The 20,361-nt window shown below is 34.0% G+C and overlaps 1 protein-coding gene across 2 annotated transcripts in view; it reads left to right on the forward strand.

The window, feature by feature from the left end:
* Positions 1-20,361, forward strand: part of LOC123566437 (growth hormone secretagogue receptor type 1-like) — a 108,613-nt gene that overhangs the window by 80,310 nt on the left and 7,942 nt on the right. The window lies entirely within an intron of this gene.

Here is a 20,361-nt window from a genome sequence, read left to right on the forward strand (position 1 = left end):
AAAGTCGAAATATTTCGATCTGGTTTTAATATTTCTTCTGAAAATTGCCTCAACGATTAAAGGGTGAATTATTTATAACTGTAAATACTTAGTTACTTATTTTATAACTAACAAATAGAAGCTTATGTAAATAAAAGTTGACGGCAGACATGTTGTTGATTATTAAAGTAATTTTGACTGACTGATGCACTCCAAACTGTACGTTGTTTATTGAAATAATTTATGTTCTTTTTCAAAGGTAAAAATGCATGCATTCAATGACGTTTGTGCTATTTTATTGCTTCGAACTATTCTGAATTAAGTGTTAATGTTAACAGTGATCATATTGAAAAAGCTTTTGAAATCGAAAGGCAAAACTGTGGCACATAGTTGTGATGAATACAATCAAATACCATACGAGTGATCTTTCTGGGGTCAGTACACAAACTATTTTAAGATAAACGTGACATTTACCCTGAGACTAAAAACAGTTTCTGATCAATCTTTATCGACAGCATTTGTTTCCAGCCTTCTTTCTCCATAGGCTGATTTCCTGTTGCCATGGGACGAACCTTAGAATGAAAGAGTTCAGTAAGTCAATGTCAGTTGTCCTTTAGGTCAAACACAACCAGTTCTACTTCCATTCTGGTAGGTTCTTAGTTTTATTTATCGAAAGTGTGAATAACTAATCTACCTGTCTTTAGTCCCAGGTACAACGGGATACTAGTAGTACATTTTAACAAAATTAGCTAAGCTATACACATCGTGTCGTCAGTTTGGCCAATGGGTTATGTTATTCATGCGAAAATTACAAAGTATACATATGCATTTTGGGCCATTTTTATATGAAACTAAGACAGCTCTTATAGAAATTGGGAGTAAACACAGTGATTTCAATTTGCGAAGTCTATGGAACAATAAAAATTAAAGACTGACTTTGAGGTTGAAAATGGTTTCCGATCAATAACTTGAGAAAGACACATGTCAAGTTTTTTTGACTTGTTAGTAAATATCTTATCCTAATGCTAAAATTTTAAGATTTCGAAGATCTTGAGATGGAAAACTGTTTCGGTCAATAACCAGAGAATGTTTTGGTCAGTAACCTTTAATATTTATATGATTATTGCATATTGTCTGTCGATGATGGTAAAGGGTCAAATGTTAATATAATTTATGAATCGTAGTGATATTTTCTTTTAAAAAATAGAGAGCACTTGCACATACAACAGTCATACTAAATGGGGGACTGCTCGTTTCTCTTCTTTCCCGACTTAGTTTGGTCAAAGGCCAAGGTTATTGGGTATTTTAGAATAGAACGACATATCCAGATACTTCTGACAGACCAGCATAGGGACATACGTCGTAACGGTAAATGTTGCATCAAAAGTGTTTTGAAATTATCCCGACAATATTTGTTGTTAATTTTGAGTCAATATGTCGTCCAAGTAGAAGAAAACTTTAAACCAGACTGGTCATATTGGAAGTAATCTTGTATATCGGTATATTTGCTGAGCGGTGTAATTTCTACATGTGCGTTCATTGCTCAATCCTTTGGAAATGGATGAGGCTTTAAGTGGAAAAATCTGTTTATTGCTTTGTGAAGAACATTTATATGACATATCTTTGACATTCATTTGAATTGTACTCATTGTTAAAATATTATGCTGATTAAGGTAAAACAGGTGGTAGTACTGTAACGTATCTGTCTGACAATGTTTGCTAAACCTGTTCTGCAAAGTGTACAGTGGCACGGATATAAAACTGTCCAAAACGTTTTCAAATGAAAAATGAAAGAAAGAAAGAAATGGCGGTGATCGTTTTTTTTTTTTTGTGTCTTGTACGCCAAATACTTCTAACAATTATTAACAATGTTCCGGGTATCGTTTAATTATAGTTGATTTCTATAAATATATTTGTTTATCGGACAAAACAATATACGATAAAGAAAGAAACCAATTATTTTATGGATTTCGGAGAGAACTTGTGAAACATTGATTTTTGTTGTGTTTAACGTCACACCGACACAATTATAGGTTCCAGCTTTTGATGTTAGACATAGACCCCTAAAAGACTGGGGTCCGGTCCTTTAAAATGAATATCTCTGCCATAAAATCCGCTCAGGTAGCACTATTTGAAACAAATAACAATTTTTATTATCTCCTACTCTAACTCTGTTGAGACGAATCTAGAGAGAAAAGGGTTTTCTTAGAAAATATTACTGTCATCATGCAGAAAGAACTAAATGCAGATTCCTTGAATTCAAAGATTTGTTAGTCTAACCCCCAAATGACAATTCTGTTTTCCCTGGAAATTTCCAACGAGATTGCATAGTATTGTTTGTATGTTTTTTTAGTAGCTTTCCACCATACCATAAAATATAGAAAACACATGGTAAATGATGCTTTGGAAACACAGCATGCTCAAAAACCAACAGTACATCCCGCAGCAATAATTATAGTTAATTTTCCTATTAAAACCTGATTTACGGTCTCGTGACAGAACTGTGACCTGGAATGTTAAGATGGTGTTAGTCACGCGTTAGTGGTAGAGAAAGACGATTTGTCTAAATTATTCCAAGTCCAGCGGTAACGTTGATCATACATCAACAAAAAAATCCCCAAAAAGTCATTTGTTTAGAATCTTCAAGTAAAGTTATCGATTCTTTATGTGCGCTTGCCCCGAACGTTTCCGTCTTCTGAAGATAAAAGCATTAACAAGCAATACCCTGAGAATGCTTGACAAAATACACGGAAACACGCGTTGGGCATTAATGTTTGATTAAGATCCGTGGAGGATTTTATAGGCAAGTTTTTTTCCTTTTAATTGTATTTTTATTAATTTGATATATCGTCATTGATTTGTGACTTGAGAAAACTTTTGAAATATTTAAATATTACATGTTTAAAGTGATTTAGAATCATTAGAAAACAATCTGCTTTCTCACATAGCAGTCAAAAATTGACATGGAATTTCGAAAGTTTTTATGTATTTTGATACTAATGACCATTTATATTTCACGGCGATATATCAGTATCTCAGATATATGTTAGACAAGAAAACATAGTCCTATCTCTTCTTAATTGACCGATTTATGATAATGATTTTCAGTGTTAAAACTCACACAGATTTTACGGCTTGTTCAACATCGTTTTTGTCGAGCCCGCTTACAGTGAGCTCGATATAGTCGCCACTTTTGGCAGTTCGGTTTATGAGCGTGCGTCCGTCCGATTTTGTCCGGACCATAACTTTGACATGAATGAACCAATCTTGTTTATATTTGGCATGAATGTTTACCTCAACGAGAAGACGTGTCTTGCGCAAACCCCATGTCCCTATCTCAAAGGTCAAGGTCACAGTTAGAGGTCAGATGTCAAATTGAAGTTTGTCCGGAGCATTTCTTCTTCATGCATGGTGAGATTTTGATGTTACTTGGCATGAATGTTCACCATTAGAAGATGAAGTGTCATGCGCAAGAACCAGTCCCTAGATCCAAGGTCAAGGTCACACTTGACAGCTGGCGGGCTCGACATTCTACCCTTGGGCATACTTGTCTTTATATTCAAAAGTTATCTTCAAGTTTTCCTAAGTTGGACTGCAGTATAAATCATATCTCATATATGATACCTAAAATCTGTGTCAAACTAATTAGATAATGTCTAAGGCATACACAATTTTACGTTGTGTAAAGAATATCATAATTTCTTTCGTCCAAATTATGCTCGGAAAAGTGTGCAACTTTAACAGAATGGTGCTATCTCACTCTTCGAATAACTCGTCAAAACTGAATTAATATATATACTGTTTTTGATTACTTAAAATAGTGTGTCATATTTCTTTCTAATTCTAAACGGTATCAACTTACGTTACAATTCGCGTTGGAAAATGCAAAAGGAGGCGGACATTATTCGTTTGCATTCATTTCTACTACTTCTATCCTTATGACGAAACATTTGAGTGAAAAGTACCCGGATACATCCGGAAGTAAAAATTTAATCTGTAGGTTTATTTTTTGTACCTACAGGTACCAAATTATACGTCCACGTATAAATTTTATACATGCAGAAAACAATAAGAATACACCTACGAGAACTGATGCTACTTAGTTATTGCTTCCGGTATATTGCTACTTAAAGTCTAAATGTGACGCTACTTGTACACAATCGTGAAAACATAATGTCTCCGTTTATTTAATATAGGCATTATAGGTCTAACTCATTTCATTTTGGTTTTTGTACAATGGATATTTCTTTAGAAATACTGGCTTTTGAAACACTTTGGTGCATTGTGTTTTCAAATCTACTTGAAACAGTTTCATCCCATGGGACTTGACAGCGTCTAAATGACGACAAAAGTGTTATCAAATAATAAACTCTTATATCAGGTTCTCATCCTCTGCTTAGAATCGTTTGATTCTTGTCAATTTCTTGAATTCAACATAAGACAGGCTATATCATCAGTGCATTTCATCATTTATTGAAACTTGTTACTGTGAGGGGTGTTGCACTTTTTGTCTTCTTATTCATTTTATTAATTTTCACAAACACGGCTTAATTGGGGCGGTTATGTAGTGGTTCGTGTGTCGGTCGCTCATCCCGAAGGTCGTGGTTCACGACCACACTTCATATGGCACCAGTACTGGTTTTTCCAGTAAGTGGTTTCAAGAGGGATTCAAATAAGCATAAGTTTGTACAACCTAAAAGGGGCATTTAGGTGCACTGTGCCAGTGGCTTTAAAAATATCCCTATACTTTATTCCAATACTTGTGTACTTTTTGGTCCTTTGGGATTATGGAGTGAATTCAATTTTTGCAAAATAAAGTTCCGGCTAAGCCCGTGCCAGGGACATGAAAGTTACACATTTTGTGTAAACAGTCAAATCGGGCTGCTATTTTGCCTTTGTGCGTTCCAGTGGATTTTCTTGTTGATTTTATCTCTTCCTAATTGTTATGGCTTTAGTAGCAATATCAGATTTAATTTTTAAGTTATCGGAAAGTCCTGATACCTTTGCCTATTTCTGTACAGTATTTGATGAAACTAAATTACATTTCCATGGGATCAATTTTGTCATGATTACATATTACAGCTGATAACTAAAAAAATGTAATTAATTACATCTAATCATAACTGCATGTAACGATTACCACATCCATCTCTGCAGGCAATGAGGCAACTTTAATGACTTCTGGAGATTGCATTGGGACACCTGTCAAACACTGGTATTATCTCGACATTAATATTAAAAAGCTCTATGCACTTCATGTAGTTCCCGAGTAGATTTTTGGTTGATGCAAACGCTGTTGCTGAACTGTTTTGTTACGTCTAAAATAACAAAATGAGTTTACTCATAAATTATCCATTTTAATTCGATAACTTGCCAAATCGGCCAAGACACTTCGGAATTATGGCCCTTGAACATAATTACCAACAACCACCGGGGCAGCATTGTAGACGGTTACTCCACTCAGCTACCGTCGAATAGCATTGTACACCGACACAGCATTGTAGACCGGTTACTCCAACATGTGAATACCAATAGGCCACAAACAGTATACAAAGACAGACTTACTATTCAGATGATTAGGCAGTGTTCGGAGACATGCGCTTTTCTCAAAAGCACCTCTAGTTTATTTTGATGAGCTGATGTGTATGTGGACATTGACGATTAGTGATGCAATTGAAAATATGTATTATTTACAATGAATCCTGATTGCTCTCGAGGTCACATTTCTCTTTAAATGGCAGAGGCCATGGCGATTTTTGAAGTGTATAGTACTGTGTTAAATGCTTTAGACGTTACGCTCATTGTTGGCGTACATTAACGTAACTGACGTTATCGTCGTTTTTAACCGCTTTGATGTTACAGGGATTACTTGGGTGTTTGGGCTACAGTTTTCCTAAATCATATCGTTCCGATATTTAAAAGAAATATTTTGATATAGATGTCGAATGATGCTTATTCAATCAAATTATTTATCAGACAGTGAATTATATTGCAAAGTTCGGATACAATTATAATGCGTATACGTTATTTAGTTTTCAAACATAACGTCGACGTTACATTAATTTCACGGTTGTGACATTTCGGCTAGATTTTGCAATTTTCATGTGATAAATTTAATTTATATTCAACGTTAGACATATGCATATCAATTTGCAGACAATTGTATGTACTTTCAGACTGTAGTCGCAGATTTGTAAACAAATACATATTTCTGTACATATTTCGGCACGTAACAACTTCGTAATTTTATTTTTTGCATTTTTGGACACGTGTGACATCGCGGCTAGATTAAAGTATACATATATAAAACGCCATTATCCAAGTTAAAATAGGACATCAACTTACTAATTCAAAAGTAGAATTTATGTACTTTTTGTCAAAATAAATATTATAGAAAGCATACGATAGTTAAAGAAACTACAGAAGTTTTAATAAATCCGGTCGAGGAAAGACATAAAATCTTACGTTTTCAGTTGTGTCTGTCTTTCGCTTCCTATTTGTTACAGAAAGTATTGAAAAGCAAATGATTGAAATATAGTTAACGTCACATCACCGAGTCTTCATATTTGACGGAAAAAAATAATTTTATGAATTAACTAAGCCGTTATGTAATGCGCATTGGTAAATTTTGTTACATCTTACATGACGTTTTTGTGTTCTTTTCTATTATACTATGTCGAATTAAATTTGTACTATTTATTTAACGCAGATGCGATCACATTTACTAACAGGGCGATTGTTTTGCCTTTCTTGTGATATAAGCATATAAACAATCGTATTCCTAAAACGAATTTCATGTAACATTGAAGTATAAGAAACTTACAAATACCCGATGTTCGCCAACAACGTACGCAACGTCTTGAGATAAATCAATGATTTTTTGTAGAAATACAGGAATTTAATAAACATCTACGTCCTACAAAGCTCCGGTTTTCAAATGTCCAGAAACTGCGAGATGGCCAGAAATGACTTTTTTCCCTGAAATAATTGTCTTTTTTTTATTTCAAAGTACGTTTTGCTCATTTCTAATAATTTCCGACAGGAAATTGCCTAAGTTAGGGCACATTGTCTAAGTCGCTGGTAAACGACGCTTCGAAAATCGGTCTATTACACGAAAAAGAGCAAAGCATCCCAGTTATATTTTTCGAGAAAAGCATGATTTACAGTCTCGTGACAGAGTTGCAACCTGGGAGTACATCAGATAGTATTAATCACGCGCTACAGTTAGCGAAAGACATTTTGTCTAAATTACTCCGAATTCAGTGTTAACGTTGGGTCATATTTCAGTAAAAAAGAACCAAAATGTCTTTTGTATGGAATCTTCGTGTAAAGTTATCGATTGTTTTGTGCACTTTCCACGAACGTTTCCGTCTATTGGAGATAAAATCATTAGATATAACCAAATCTTTGAGAGTGCTCGACAAAATACACAAAAAATAACGTGCCGTGCATTAACATTTTCACTTAGTGATGTTGTTGAACGCAAATTGTTTTTGTAATCTAAATACTGACTGCCCTTTATATTATTGCATCGACGCTGTTTAAACGGGTATTTTTCCATATATAGTGAATGTAAATTTAATATATCAGCTCACTGACAATAAGTTTAAGATGCGAATTTCTTTAAATATGTGCAAAACAATATAAGATAGAGACAAAAAATGACAGTAAATTTTGTATTATTATTATTAGGGAATCGATTCTACCCTTCGCGACGAAAATCGGGTTCAGTCACTCTACGGTAACATGCGATATACCGAATGAGGTAATATTACTATCGAATTTAAAAATGTGTACTTCCGGCACGTGCACAGTGCGTCTGACTTCGGATTTTTTGGAAGAATACGCTTTTTCCCTGTGCCTCATAAGCGTTCACTATTTACTATTGACTTGAAAAATGTGTCTTCGGTCCGTGCCGTCATTAGACAGTTCTTTTCAAATGTTACGGGATGAGTTGAAGTCGGATCGATTTCCGATTGAGGCAGTGCCTTATTTCATATTATTATTATTATTATTATACCAGGTTTATATAGCGCCTTTTTCATGATAAACACGTTTAAAGGTGCTTTACATATAGCAAACGCAGGGTGCGAAATTCATCCCCTACTAGTACAGACACAGAGGGACATAGTGAGATAACCCCCACCCCGTCCCCTCCACGGAACAGATAGAGAGAAAAGGCTTGTAAACTTATAATTATTAGTTCTGATGATGTGATATTACACATACTGGAGATCTATGTCGATTAAATAAGTTAAATATTTTACATAATCGAAAAAGACCTAAACATCAGTATAAAAGTGCATAACCTGTGGTTTCCTGGTTATTAACGATTGAAGTCCTGCTCATTTGCAAAATATTTTGCACTTGGGAACTGTTCAAATATGTAATAAAGCAAGCTATGAAAGTCGGAATATATCGATCTGGTTTTAATATTTATCTTGAAAATTGCCTCAACGATTAAAGAGTGAATTATTTATAATTTTAAATACTTAGTTACTATTTCGAATCGTTAACAAATAGAAACTTAGGTAAATAAATGATGACGGCAAACATGTTGTAGATTATTAAAGTAATTTCGACTGACTGATGCACTCCAAACTGTACGTTGTTTATTGAAATAAGTTATGTTCTTGCTCAAATGTAAAATGCATACATTCAAAGACTTTTGTGCTATGTTATTGCTTTTAACTGTTCTGAATTTACAGTGATCACATTGAAAAAGCTTCTGAAATCGAAATACTCTGTTGTGATGAACAGCAGGGTCTACTGCAATCAATTCTCTTATGCTGTGATCTTTCTAGGGTCAGTACACAGACTATTTTAACATAAAGGTGACATTTACCTTGAGACTAAAAACGGTTTCCGATCAATTTTTATCGACAACGTTTGTTTCCAACCTTCTTTCTCAATAGACTGGTTTCCTGTTGCCGAAGGCGAACCCTAGAACTACAGGGTTCCGTAAGATAATGTCAGCTGTCCTTTTGGTCCTCTTGGTCAGACACCAGTTCTACTTCCATTATGATAGGATCTTAGTCTTATGTATCGTTGGTGTGAATAAATAATCCAAAATTTTACCTTTCTTTAATCCCATGTACAACGGGATAGTACATTACGACAAAATTAGCTAAGCTTTACTGTTACACATCGTGTCGTCAGCTTGAACAAATGTATCATGTTATTCTTGCGAAAATTACAATCTCTTCACATGCGTTTTGGGCCATTTTTTACAGAAATTGGGAGTAAACACATGGATTTCGATTTGGGAAGTCAGAGTATTTCCGAAATTTACGGAACAACAAAATTAAGAACTGACTTTGAGGCTGAAAATGGTTTCCAATCAAAAACTGGAGAACGACACAAGTCTTTTTTGTCAAATGTTTAGATTTCGAATACCTTGAATTGCAAAACGATTTTCAGTCAATAACCGGAGAAAGTTTTGGTCAGTAACCCTTACTTTTTATATGATTATTGCATATTGTCTGTCGAAGATGGTAAAAGTGTCATTAGTAAAATGTTAAGAATCGCAGTGGTATTTGCCTGAAAATAATTTTCTTTTAAAAACTGAAGAACACTGGACATACAACAGTCATACTAAATAGGGGATAGCTCACTTCTCTTATTTTCCGAGTTAGTTTGGTCACTTGGTATTTTTTAGAATAAAATGACATATCCAGATACTTCTGACAGACCTGCATACGGGCATAAGTCAAAACCGGTAAAAGTTGTATCAATTTTTTGAAATTATCCCGGAGGTACATGCATTTAATTTTGTGTCAAAACTTTTAACTAGACTTGCGATGTATATCGGTATATTTGTTGAGCAGTGTAATTGTTATGTATTCGTTCATTACTTGAGTTCTTTGGAACTTCACGAAAATTCAAGTGGAGAAATATGTTTATTGATTTGTATATATTATCAATATTTCATATCTTTGACATTCATTGGAATTGCACTCATTTGTTATAATATTATGCTGATTCAGGTAAAACAGGTGGTAGTATTGAAATGTATCTGTCTGACTTAAATAAAAGCTCTGTCTGAAAGGTTGATGACGAAGTTATCAGAAGTTCTAAAATGCTAAATAAACAATGCGGACGTTTAGCCTAAAATTTCTGACTGATGACTTTTAAAGAAAATGATTTTTACTTTAATTAAAGAAAAAACAACAAAATTATAAAAAAAAAACAAGGAAAGGAAGAAGGAGAATAAGGACAAAACATGTTACTATAAAGCTAGTTTAAACTATAAACATAATACTGTTAAAAAATCTGCATCCTTAAGTAATAAACTCGTTAATGATTGTCAGTAATTTCCGTACAATTACGTTTTCTCCGTATGCGATTTCGGCATTCTCCGGTTGTTCTGAAAAAACATTCTCAGTTATGGCCGAAGATTGTCGAAGATTGCCGAAATCGCATACGGAGGATACGAAATTGCACGGAAATCACCATCCATTACCCCATTTCAAACATAGTTATATAATACTAAATTACTTACATATACTGTGGTAATTGAAAAGATAAATGTAAATTAAACTTGGAAATATTATCCTCATTAGATCTACCATATTGTTTATATTTAGTATCCCTTAATAGTCAGTAATCTTATAAAATAGAAATATTGCACCGTTTTTTTTTTTGTATTAAGGAGACATAAAACTGTTTTTGGTCTTTACAGAAAATACTTGGCAAAGATACAAGTATAGTAAGAGTCGTTGTCTTTCTTCTGACGTTATTTCCTGATACATTATTGTAATATTCGAGAGGAAATTGCTTAATTTAGAATGAAAACTCCTAATACGTGTCAACTGACGCATTGCAAACAAATCAGATGTCCTTATAAACATATATGGCCTTTATACAAGACAATATTATGATCTTTTATTTCGTGACCCGATGCTGTTAAGCACTCGCTTTTGGGCAATTGTCTTGGATCGTTTAATGGGGAAAAACAGAAAATGTCTCCAAAAGGGTTCTCTGACATTTAAAGTAATATATATTTTCCATGGAATCGTATAATACAAACAGTTGTTATTACGATCTTGTCTTTGGACTTCGCCGGCATATTAACTCTCAGTCAACTCATTCTTTGAAGTGCTTGGCATCATGCATTGAAAATAGAGCAGAGATAGTTAAAATTCAGATTGTGGTTTGTAAAGACAAGCTGGTTTTACATAGATTTTCTATCTGTAACACCAAGAAGGTAAAAACATGAACCAGTTGTTATGGTTAGCTGTTGGTATAATCAAATGATCCAATCAAATTTAGTGTATGCAGCGGAGCTTACATTGTCATATACATTTTTTTTTTTGGTAAACTTTCGAAAATTGCTTCTAACTATGCTCCTGTTTAGCAGACCCTACCAGATTTGTTCAAGTTGGGTTTCTGAAGCCATTTTTCGGCCAGATCAACGGTACTCCTTAAAAGACTTGACTGATCGTCAAGGAAATTATATTTTGTTTTCCTCGTTTGAGTATAGATTGAAAAAAATACTGGCATATTTGTGTCCATAATATTAAACTTAACTTGTCTTATGATTGCATTAATCGCTCTTTAAAATCGTAAAATGAACATGTAAGACGATTCGTTGGAAGCATTGAATGCAATAGTTGACATGCTGCATCAAATTTTTGTTGAACTTATCAGTACTTGCAGTCACTTCTAGGATCAAGAACCGGACAAAGACCTTCAGTTAAAAAGTTAAATCTAGGCTGTCTGTGTTTCACGGTACATTTCTTTAACTTACATTCATTAAAGTAGTTCTGTTTTCGCAATGTTATGCTGATTCCGTTAAAGCATGTGGTAGTGCAAATCATTTATTTTTGGATTGCATCTCTGTGAGTTCAATAAACCTAATTGAAACTGTCTGAATTATTCATTATGAAAATGTTGCTTAATGGACAGAGCTAATACAGCATTTATTTTTAATGAATTTTCAACTTAATAATGTGACAGTAATGATGATGATGTAATAATAATAATAATAATTTTTTTTTCAAGGAGATAACCTATTGGATTTAAGCCAGGCTATACACTAGGGTTATAAAAACTGACTTCGTTAATGTAGCCGTTAATTCAAAAAATGTTTTTGCATCAAATTGATTGGAAAATGGAATGGTTTTAATTGTGTGAAAATAGATACTATCCGATCATTAAATCGCAAAATAAATGTAATAGAAAACATTGCTTTCATATAGTATACTGCTGCACTACTGTATAAATTTACTGTAAAAACTGGAGAGATTACTGTTAAAGAATTAGAAAATTTACCGTTGTAACATAATAAACATTTGCCTTTATTTAGATGGAGATTGGGAAAACCCTTAAAATAGTCTACTGAGTTAGATCATTTTTGCATTATTTCGGTTTTATGAGACACGAATATGTTTTTGATCCAAACAGAAAATATTTGGCAAACATACAATTAGTGTATTTTTGCGAGATTATTGTCTTTTTCCTCTGACATTTCATAATGTTTTTGTAATTTTCGACAGGAAAATGCTAAATATAGAGAAAAAGTCTTTATATACGTTAACTGGTAAGCAATGACGGCATTGTTACAGTCCTAAGACAGTATTGCAGTATTATGAGATGCCGTGATCAGATGTTGTTAAGCGCGCGCTTGGCTAACTGAACGGTGGATAATAGGAAAAAAATGTATGAATATATTTCTCGGCAAAATATATTTGAAATAATAGATATTTTTCATGGAATCTTTGTATCAGTCAACCAGTTATCATCGTGATCTTGTCCCATTTGCTTCCTCGGAATATATAGGCCGGGATCAGCTCATGCTTTCAGAGTGATTAACAAAGTACATATAGGATATTCGTCGTTGTTTGTACAGTTATGGAGCTTTCAAGGCAAGTTCATTCATGCTTTTTTCTGTTGTTCAAAATGGTAAATATTTATTTTAAAACAAAAGATGTGTACGTAGACTCTCGTTTACTCAACAGACAGGTTGTAAAAACATTCATAACATTAAGAAAATCAGCATTAAGATAGAGTTATTGTATACATTTGTATTAAGCATCTTTTTCCATCAGTTCTTTGTGATTTATTTCAATAGGTGAATGGTCCTTTTGGCCAAAATTTGCCTCACGAGGGATCAGTGTTCATGAGGCTACTTTAGAAAATTTCACCCACAAAAGGTCATGGCTTAATTTGAAGTAGACTATTGGCTACAGATCCCTAATTAAACTATATGCCGGGTTCTTATGACAATATGATCTCCAAAGTGTAAAAATTAGAGGTATGTAATTTATATATGCAGTTTATATCATCGATGAGATAGTGCAAGGTCAAGGTCACATGGCTATTTTTTATAATTTACTTGTCTCATAATTCAAGATGAATTTTTCATAAGACTATGTGCTAGGACTTGAGTTTAATTAAGGTCAAAATATCAAGGTCAAGTGAACGCCTTAGTGTGATAATGGTCAGTTCTCGCACGATATGTCGCACGCCAGCCTGCAGTTTGATCTACATATGTCCCCTACCTGTTTGAGTGTTTGCTAGTTCACTTAAATTTATAGTGAGTATGGTAAAGATATGTGAAACATTGGATCATATCTAGTCTTTAAAAGATATGTTTTAGTTGCCGGCCGGAGCCTTTGCCTATATTCGATAAACTCTAGCAATTTGCTTATAGTAGAATAATCTATAAACAAGGAGAAAGTATAATTTCGGATGTTGACAAACAAGTTAATGTATTATGCTTCAAATTATAGTCATGATGAACCAAAAAAAAGTTTTAGAATCTAAAACTGTGAAATAGTTATTCTTTGCAAAATATACGAAACTTCAAGATTAATGGTTTTAAATGTTGCATAAACATAAAATTGGACATTGAAACATTTGTTGATGCTTCGAACAGAATGACCACAAACCTTATACCGTGATTACAAAAGTACCTTGTCAGTTTTCCTTCTTGAATTATACTAAGTACTTGTATTTGAAATAATTGGTTGTTATTTTACAATTTTCAAAAATTGATATTTTATGCAAACATTTGGCATATCGTTTGAACTGATTTGTAATTTGTGAAAATCGAATAACAGTTATGTAAGTAAGGAGCATTTTAGGATAGGATAGTTCACTTTGAAAATACACGCGCATAAAAACTGCTTTTTTGCTGCTCATTATGTAAAAAAAAATCTATTTTCTGCGGTGGAATAAGTCTAGACAGAAAAATGCTAAGTAGTTGTACAATATTTTAAAGTGTTTTCTTCTTGAAAGCATAATTTACATTTTCAGCATTTATGATGCAATAAATTTGATTTATAGATTGAAATTATTATAATTAAGCTTATGCTTTATTCATATATCATATTGCAAACGTGCATCAGTGCGCGCTGAAAAAGAAAAATAAACTTTCTGCCCTACAGTCACACTTTAAAAGAAACTTAAGTAATTGCTTAGCTGAGTCTGTTATTTCAAATGCTTGCTTATTGCCCTTTATGCGTCTTCAATGTTAACTTTGTCATCTATATCAGAGCGGTATATATGACTATTTCATATATCATAAAACAACAATCTCAATTTTACAGAAAACAAAGTATAGAAATAATAAATATACTTAAGCAAATACTTAAGTTCGTTACATCGTGCTTATTGCGTGATTGAAATAAGTACAGCAGACAAATACTACTAACCATAGTATAATTTAGCAAAAAATATATTGTTACAGAAAAAAACACCATTGAATAACAATAACTTAAGCAATAGCACGAATTTTAAGATAACATACTTAACTAAGTAATTACTTAAGTTTATTTTCGTGAAATTGGGGCCTGGTATTTCTATTCTGAGAAATTCGTTCAAACTACGCTGGAAAATTAAGTGAACATCTAGCGGAAATGTAAAGACAAGATTTAATGTCATGATTAAATGTAGCTTTAGAAACTAACAGGAGTTTTCGTGTAAGATACTTTTGGTCGTGACATGTTCAGAAAAGGGCAGTTTTAACATCGGACAACCTGTGTTTGTTAACATACGAATATAGCTTTTAACAACAACGCAGACATATAAATTAAAACGAACGTGTTTAGCGTTTTGTTTTATTAGTGCGACGCAAATAACGTTAAGATGTTAGCGTATTTGTACAAGTGTAACGCAATGAACGGATTTTAAGTAAAAGTGTAAAAAGGGAATTATAGAAGGTATGAAGTATAAATGTCTAATTTCTGTCTGTTAATAAATGAACAACAAATAAACTATTATTTTCTTGATTTGTTTATAATTTGTTGGTGTTTTGGATAACTTTGTCGGCCCTTTTCTTGACTTGTAATAGATATGGTGTTAATATACATAATAATATATAGTCATATTTAAAACTGTTTATTTTTCTTGCAAATTTTAATTTTGTTTTAGAGACAAATGTAATACAAATAAATAATACACATTTGGATCATTTTATTTAAAAGAAAAATGTATTAAGCACTTTCCCATATTTTGTGTTATTTCTATGCCAGAAACATTGATGAAATAAGCATTATTGTTATATACCCACAGACTGCAATTCTCTATATGAATAGTGTATGGGTTTCTTGAAAGGTCAACTTAGGGTCTTTTTTAGAAAGGATCATAAGTCTAAAGGTGTAAAATCTATGGCAAAACCTACATGCCATAAAAAGTTTTTCTATTGATTTCTTACATAAACTATGCAACCAGTTAACTTCAGAAATCCCTAACCCTAACCTTCTTTCAAAAGTAAATGACTCGAGTAGGTTGGATAACAATTTCGACACGGAGTAATTTTCAGTCCTAACTTTGTTATTCAAGTTTTTCACCTAGGATTCTCTATGAACAGCTCCCAGGATTTTACAAGCCGCAGTACTACCCCAGTCCGTCTTTCTGATCTTGACAGGTTATTTCCGTTGTATGTGTACATCATACGGATGAAAACATTTAAATATATATAGTATATAGTGTCTAAAGCTTACAACAAGTAAATGTGTTCGTTTCCAGGTGCCCATTGTTCTGTAGAAATTCCGTCGCAGATATTTCACTGAAATGCGTATGTTTGAAATACCGCCAAATTATTTTTATCTTATTGTTTACCATATGTAAAATAGTGAGTCACTGCTTCGGTTCAGCCAAAGATTAGTTTAAACACACCAAAACAAAAACAAAAATCACGTATACGTTTGTGCTTGGTATGCTCAAGGTTGATACGTATATGTTTCTTACCATTTATCCTCAATGGGTCAAAGATCTTTACTAATAAACCCTCAAAGCATAATGATATGATGGCAGCTATTTATATCGCTAAGACTAATTGTGGATGTCCAGAAATGTCCTTCGGTCAGTATGAGTTATAACATGGCGAGTTTGCATTTCCTGCAGCGACTTAGATTAAACAGCTGCACTGCCAGTAATTGACCATATTTCATAAGGGACCACTTTAAATTGCGCTTTTCACTGGACAAACTGTGTGTATAAAACAAATATTATGAGAAATTTGGCAACCATCTTGAGCCAGATGTTGAGATGATTATCAATTATTATTGTTATTATGATTTCTCTTATTCCAATCACGATTATTCTTATTGTTGTAATGACTCACCTTACTGTTATTATGATTAATTTTAATGTTATAATGTTTTATCATACTGTTATTATGATTAATTTCATTGTTATCATGATTTGTTATACTGTTATTATTATTAATCTTAATGTTATCATGATCTGTTATACTGTTATTATTATTAATCTTAATGTTATCATGATTTGTCATACTGCTTTTATGATAAATCTTATTGTTATTATGATTTCTTTAGAAAGACCTATTTTCTTTTTTTTTTCACTTGGGCTAATGATTTAATGTCGCTTTATTATAACTACATGTAGTTTATATCGGTTTAATAGAAAAACAAAATGTCTTCACGTCCATAAAACATGTGTACAATGTTTTATAGCTCCATAAACCATATCAATATTATTGTCATGATAATATAGAAAAGATAAACTTAAACTATATATTTTAGTATTAAGAGATTGGAAATTTATTAATGACCTTACGGCAACCCGGCAAAAATTGGCCTGTTGGCGAAAGCACGCAAACAGGACGACAGTTGACAAGATCGTACACGCATTGCGTTTTGAAACGCCGAGTTTTACTGAGATATATTTCTTCAATAATAGAATTAATTGGGTGCATATCTCGTGTTATAGCTCTGTCTTGCACGTGGAACTACAAAACCAAAATGAAATGAAGTCTGAATTTCTAGACGTTTTCAGTTTATTAGATCTCCGTTCAAGTTAAGGTTAACAACTATTTATTATTTATGATTTTACGAATTGATTTCAATTACGAAATGGCGTCATGCTGGGCTGTTTGCTTCTTTTAAAAATTAGTGTTTACGTTTTATTTGTAGATGCGCTTCTTCAAAATACGTAGAACTGATTTGAACGGTATCTGCGATGGGTGGGATAATGAGGATAATGTAATTTATGTTGCTTTTCGTTAAAGTACACTGTTTTACCGATGCGTTAGGTCTTTAACCCTGACCCTGCTAAAGTTCTATAATGAACTTGTCAAGCTTTCAATTTGGACAGTACCATTAACTGTTAAAAGTGATGCTTACTAAAAAGATACTGACTGAATGGCGAACAGTGCAGACCATGATCAGACTGCACGGATGTGCAGGCTGATCTTGGTCTGCACTGGTCGCAAAGGCAGAATCACTTGCCGCCAGCAACCAAAGACAATAATTAAATTGTAAAAAAGATCATAAGGAAATCTTTAAAAAAATTAAAAGTCTTCCCTCAAATCCCCAGGTGAATGAAGTATATTTTCACATAGATATGTATTTTCAACACTGTATAAAATAACAGAGAAGCGTTTTGTCTAAAAATAACTTGTTTCGAGATTGATATTTATAGTTTTAATGTTAGAAATCTAAAAATCCGAAGAAAACAAACTGACAAAGAGAGATTCAGTCAAAAATTAATTGAAAAAAGTGTGTTACAAGATTTCATCAGGTTCATAAATTATTTATAGTATATTTATCGTTTTTGAGACTTGTGATATTTTGACGTTAATCTGGAGACAAGGCCATGACGTTTTAACCTAGTCCGCACCACTCATCTGATATATGGATTGTAGGAGAAAGCAAAATTGACCTTCACAATAGTAACGTAGTAACGTAGTAACGTAAGGAATTCAGTAAAATTGCATGTCAGACTGACATTCAAACATCTATTGATATTTTTTTTGAAAGCTTATAAGATAGATGACATTTACAGTAGACCGTACAGTAAAACCCCTGTCACATATTGGCGTATCAGGCTTGCGTATGTATGGCGTATCAGGATACGCGGCAGTGAGAAAGGAACGTCATAGCAACGCCAGATTACGTAGCTAATACTTCTGTATGCGTGATGCAATCACCTTGTACGCAAGGCTGCGGCGATTTTTTGAAGCTGCTTTCAAAAATTCGTAGCACATACGTAGCATGTTTGATACGTCATATATACGCCATACGTACGCAGTAAAAGCGAAAAGGACGCAACAAGTACGCAGCGGAATCGTAGATTTTATTCCTAAACGTAACTGTGGCGTAGATATAACGTACTAGGCGTTGTCATTGCGTACCCATGGCCTTCTTTTCTTAACGAAAGCGTATCAAGTGCGTATGAATCGCGTATCGTGGCGTATTTACAACGCACAATACGCTAATCATTCGTAGCCGCGTCGTTGCCGCTGCGCATGCGCTACGATATATAATTAAGTGCGGCGTTGCAAAAGTTTCTGTCTGCGGTTGCCATGGCAAAATAGTACTTAGAATTTTGAAATAAAGAAAAGTTTTATGTGTAGAAAAATAGTTAGGCTATCAGTTTTCAACATTAATTTTACATTTTCATAAAAAGTCATTTTTATGATTGGTTCAAGTAACTGTTATTCAGTAATGTAACCGATGCCCGAGTGCCCCATTTCTCTTGTCCCAGGCCAATTATAAAGGAATTGAAACTGGCAAATAGAAAAAGTACTTACAAAGAATAAGAATCGAAAGTGTAAAATGATATTTTTAAGTCATTTTAGTTTCTGTGGCAGTTTCTTCTGAGGCGACGAGGTACAATTATGAATGTATATGTACTTACACTAACTATTGGTCTCCTCATGACTTCATGGATATGGGGTATCAGAAACTGCATCTTATCCATGATGAGATGCTTTTCACGGTCCGAGCAGCCTTCAAATCAAACTGCGGACTGCCAGACTTCTTCTTTAGCAGTCGCCCAACTCTGGATCTCACCGACTTGTACCAGATATCTTTCAATTGCTTAATGGACTTTCCCATCGCTGCAGCTTTGTCAGCCCATAGTTTGTTTCTCGTCTGTACATCTTTGTATCCAGCCTTGCGCCTAGAGTACAGAACTGGATTTAATTTAAGCCATTCGAACATGTCATCCTCCTGCTCCTCGGTAAGATTGGCATGTTCTTTGACCTTCCGTTTTTTTTTCTGGGGAGTCCCTGGATTTCCTTCTCTCGCTACCCGAGTCTGAAGACGGGGAGGATGATAATAAAGAGTTTCCTTCTGTAGATGGAGCTGGTGTTGTGGCGACCTCTTCAGTTGTTGCAGGGTCTGGTGCAGACTGGACTTCTAAAGGTAGGGCGGGCATTGTTCAGCCCCTTCCTCTAGCACTTTTTGTTCTCATTTTTGTCGGCATACTATGATAGAATATGCTTTGATTTCTCTAGAACTAATGACAGCAGTAAAAACGTGCACAGTCGCTTTATACCCACTTGTAAACGCCGCGTGTACGTACTCTGACGTCACACGTTAGAACGTAACGCCATACAAACGAAACGGTTAGGCAGCTGCAACGTACTATACGCCACACATACGCCATACTACGCCGAAGCTGTACGTCCCACGAACCCAGTGGTACACCGGGTACTCCACAGGTACGCCATAGAAACGCCACACATACGTCGTGCTCGCCATAAGCAGGTAATTTGCATAAAATGCGCCTCGTTTTCTCGGCGTTCCACGCGTATAAGGTTTTTTTCTTCAATACGCCGCTTACGTTGCAAGATACGCAATAGTGTGACAGTAGCATAAGGACAGTTTTACTGGAATACTAATGGACCTATCCTAACGGAACAAAATATTCCATTACCACGGAAACATATTTTCAATGATTTACCTCAGTTGTCAATTATCGTATCATAATCACAGTTATATCACGGAAAGTTTCAAAACGCTTGCTTTTATGGTAACGTATCGGGAAATAGTGCAGACATTACTGTATTAGTTTGCACATATTTTCTTTCCAATGACGTGTGAAGTTTGCGTCGAATTCTCTAAAATATCACATAAATAGCAGACGACGTCAATTATAAGTCTGTAGTTACAGACAGAACAAATCCTG

This window comes from Mercenaria mercenaria, chromosome 8 (genome assembly GCF_021730395.1).
Source record: "Mercenaria mercenaria strain notata chromosome 8, MADL_Memer_1, whole genome shotgun sequence".
Lineage (NCBI taxonomy): Eukaryota > Metazoa > Mollusca > Bivalvia > Venerida > Veneridae > Mercenaria > Mercenaria mercenaria.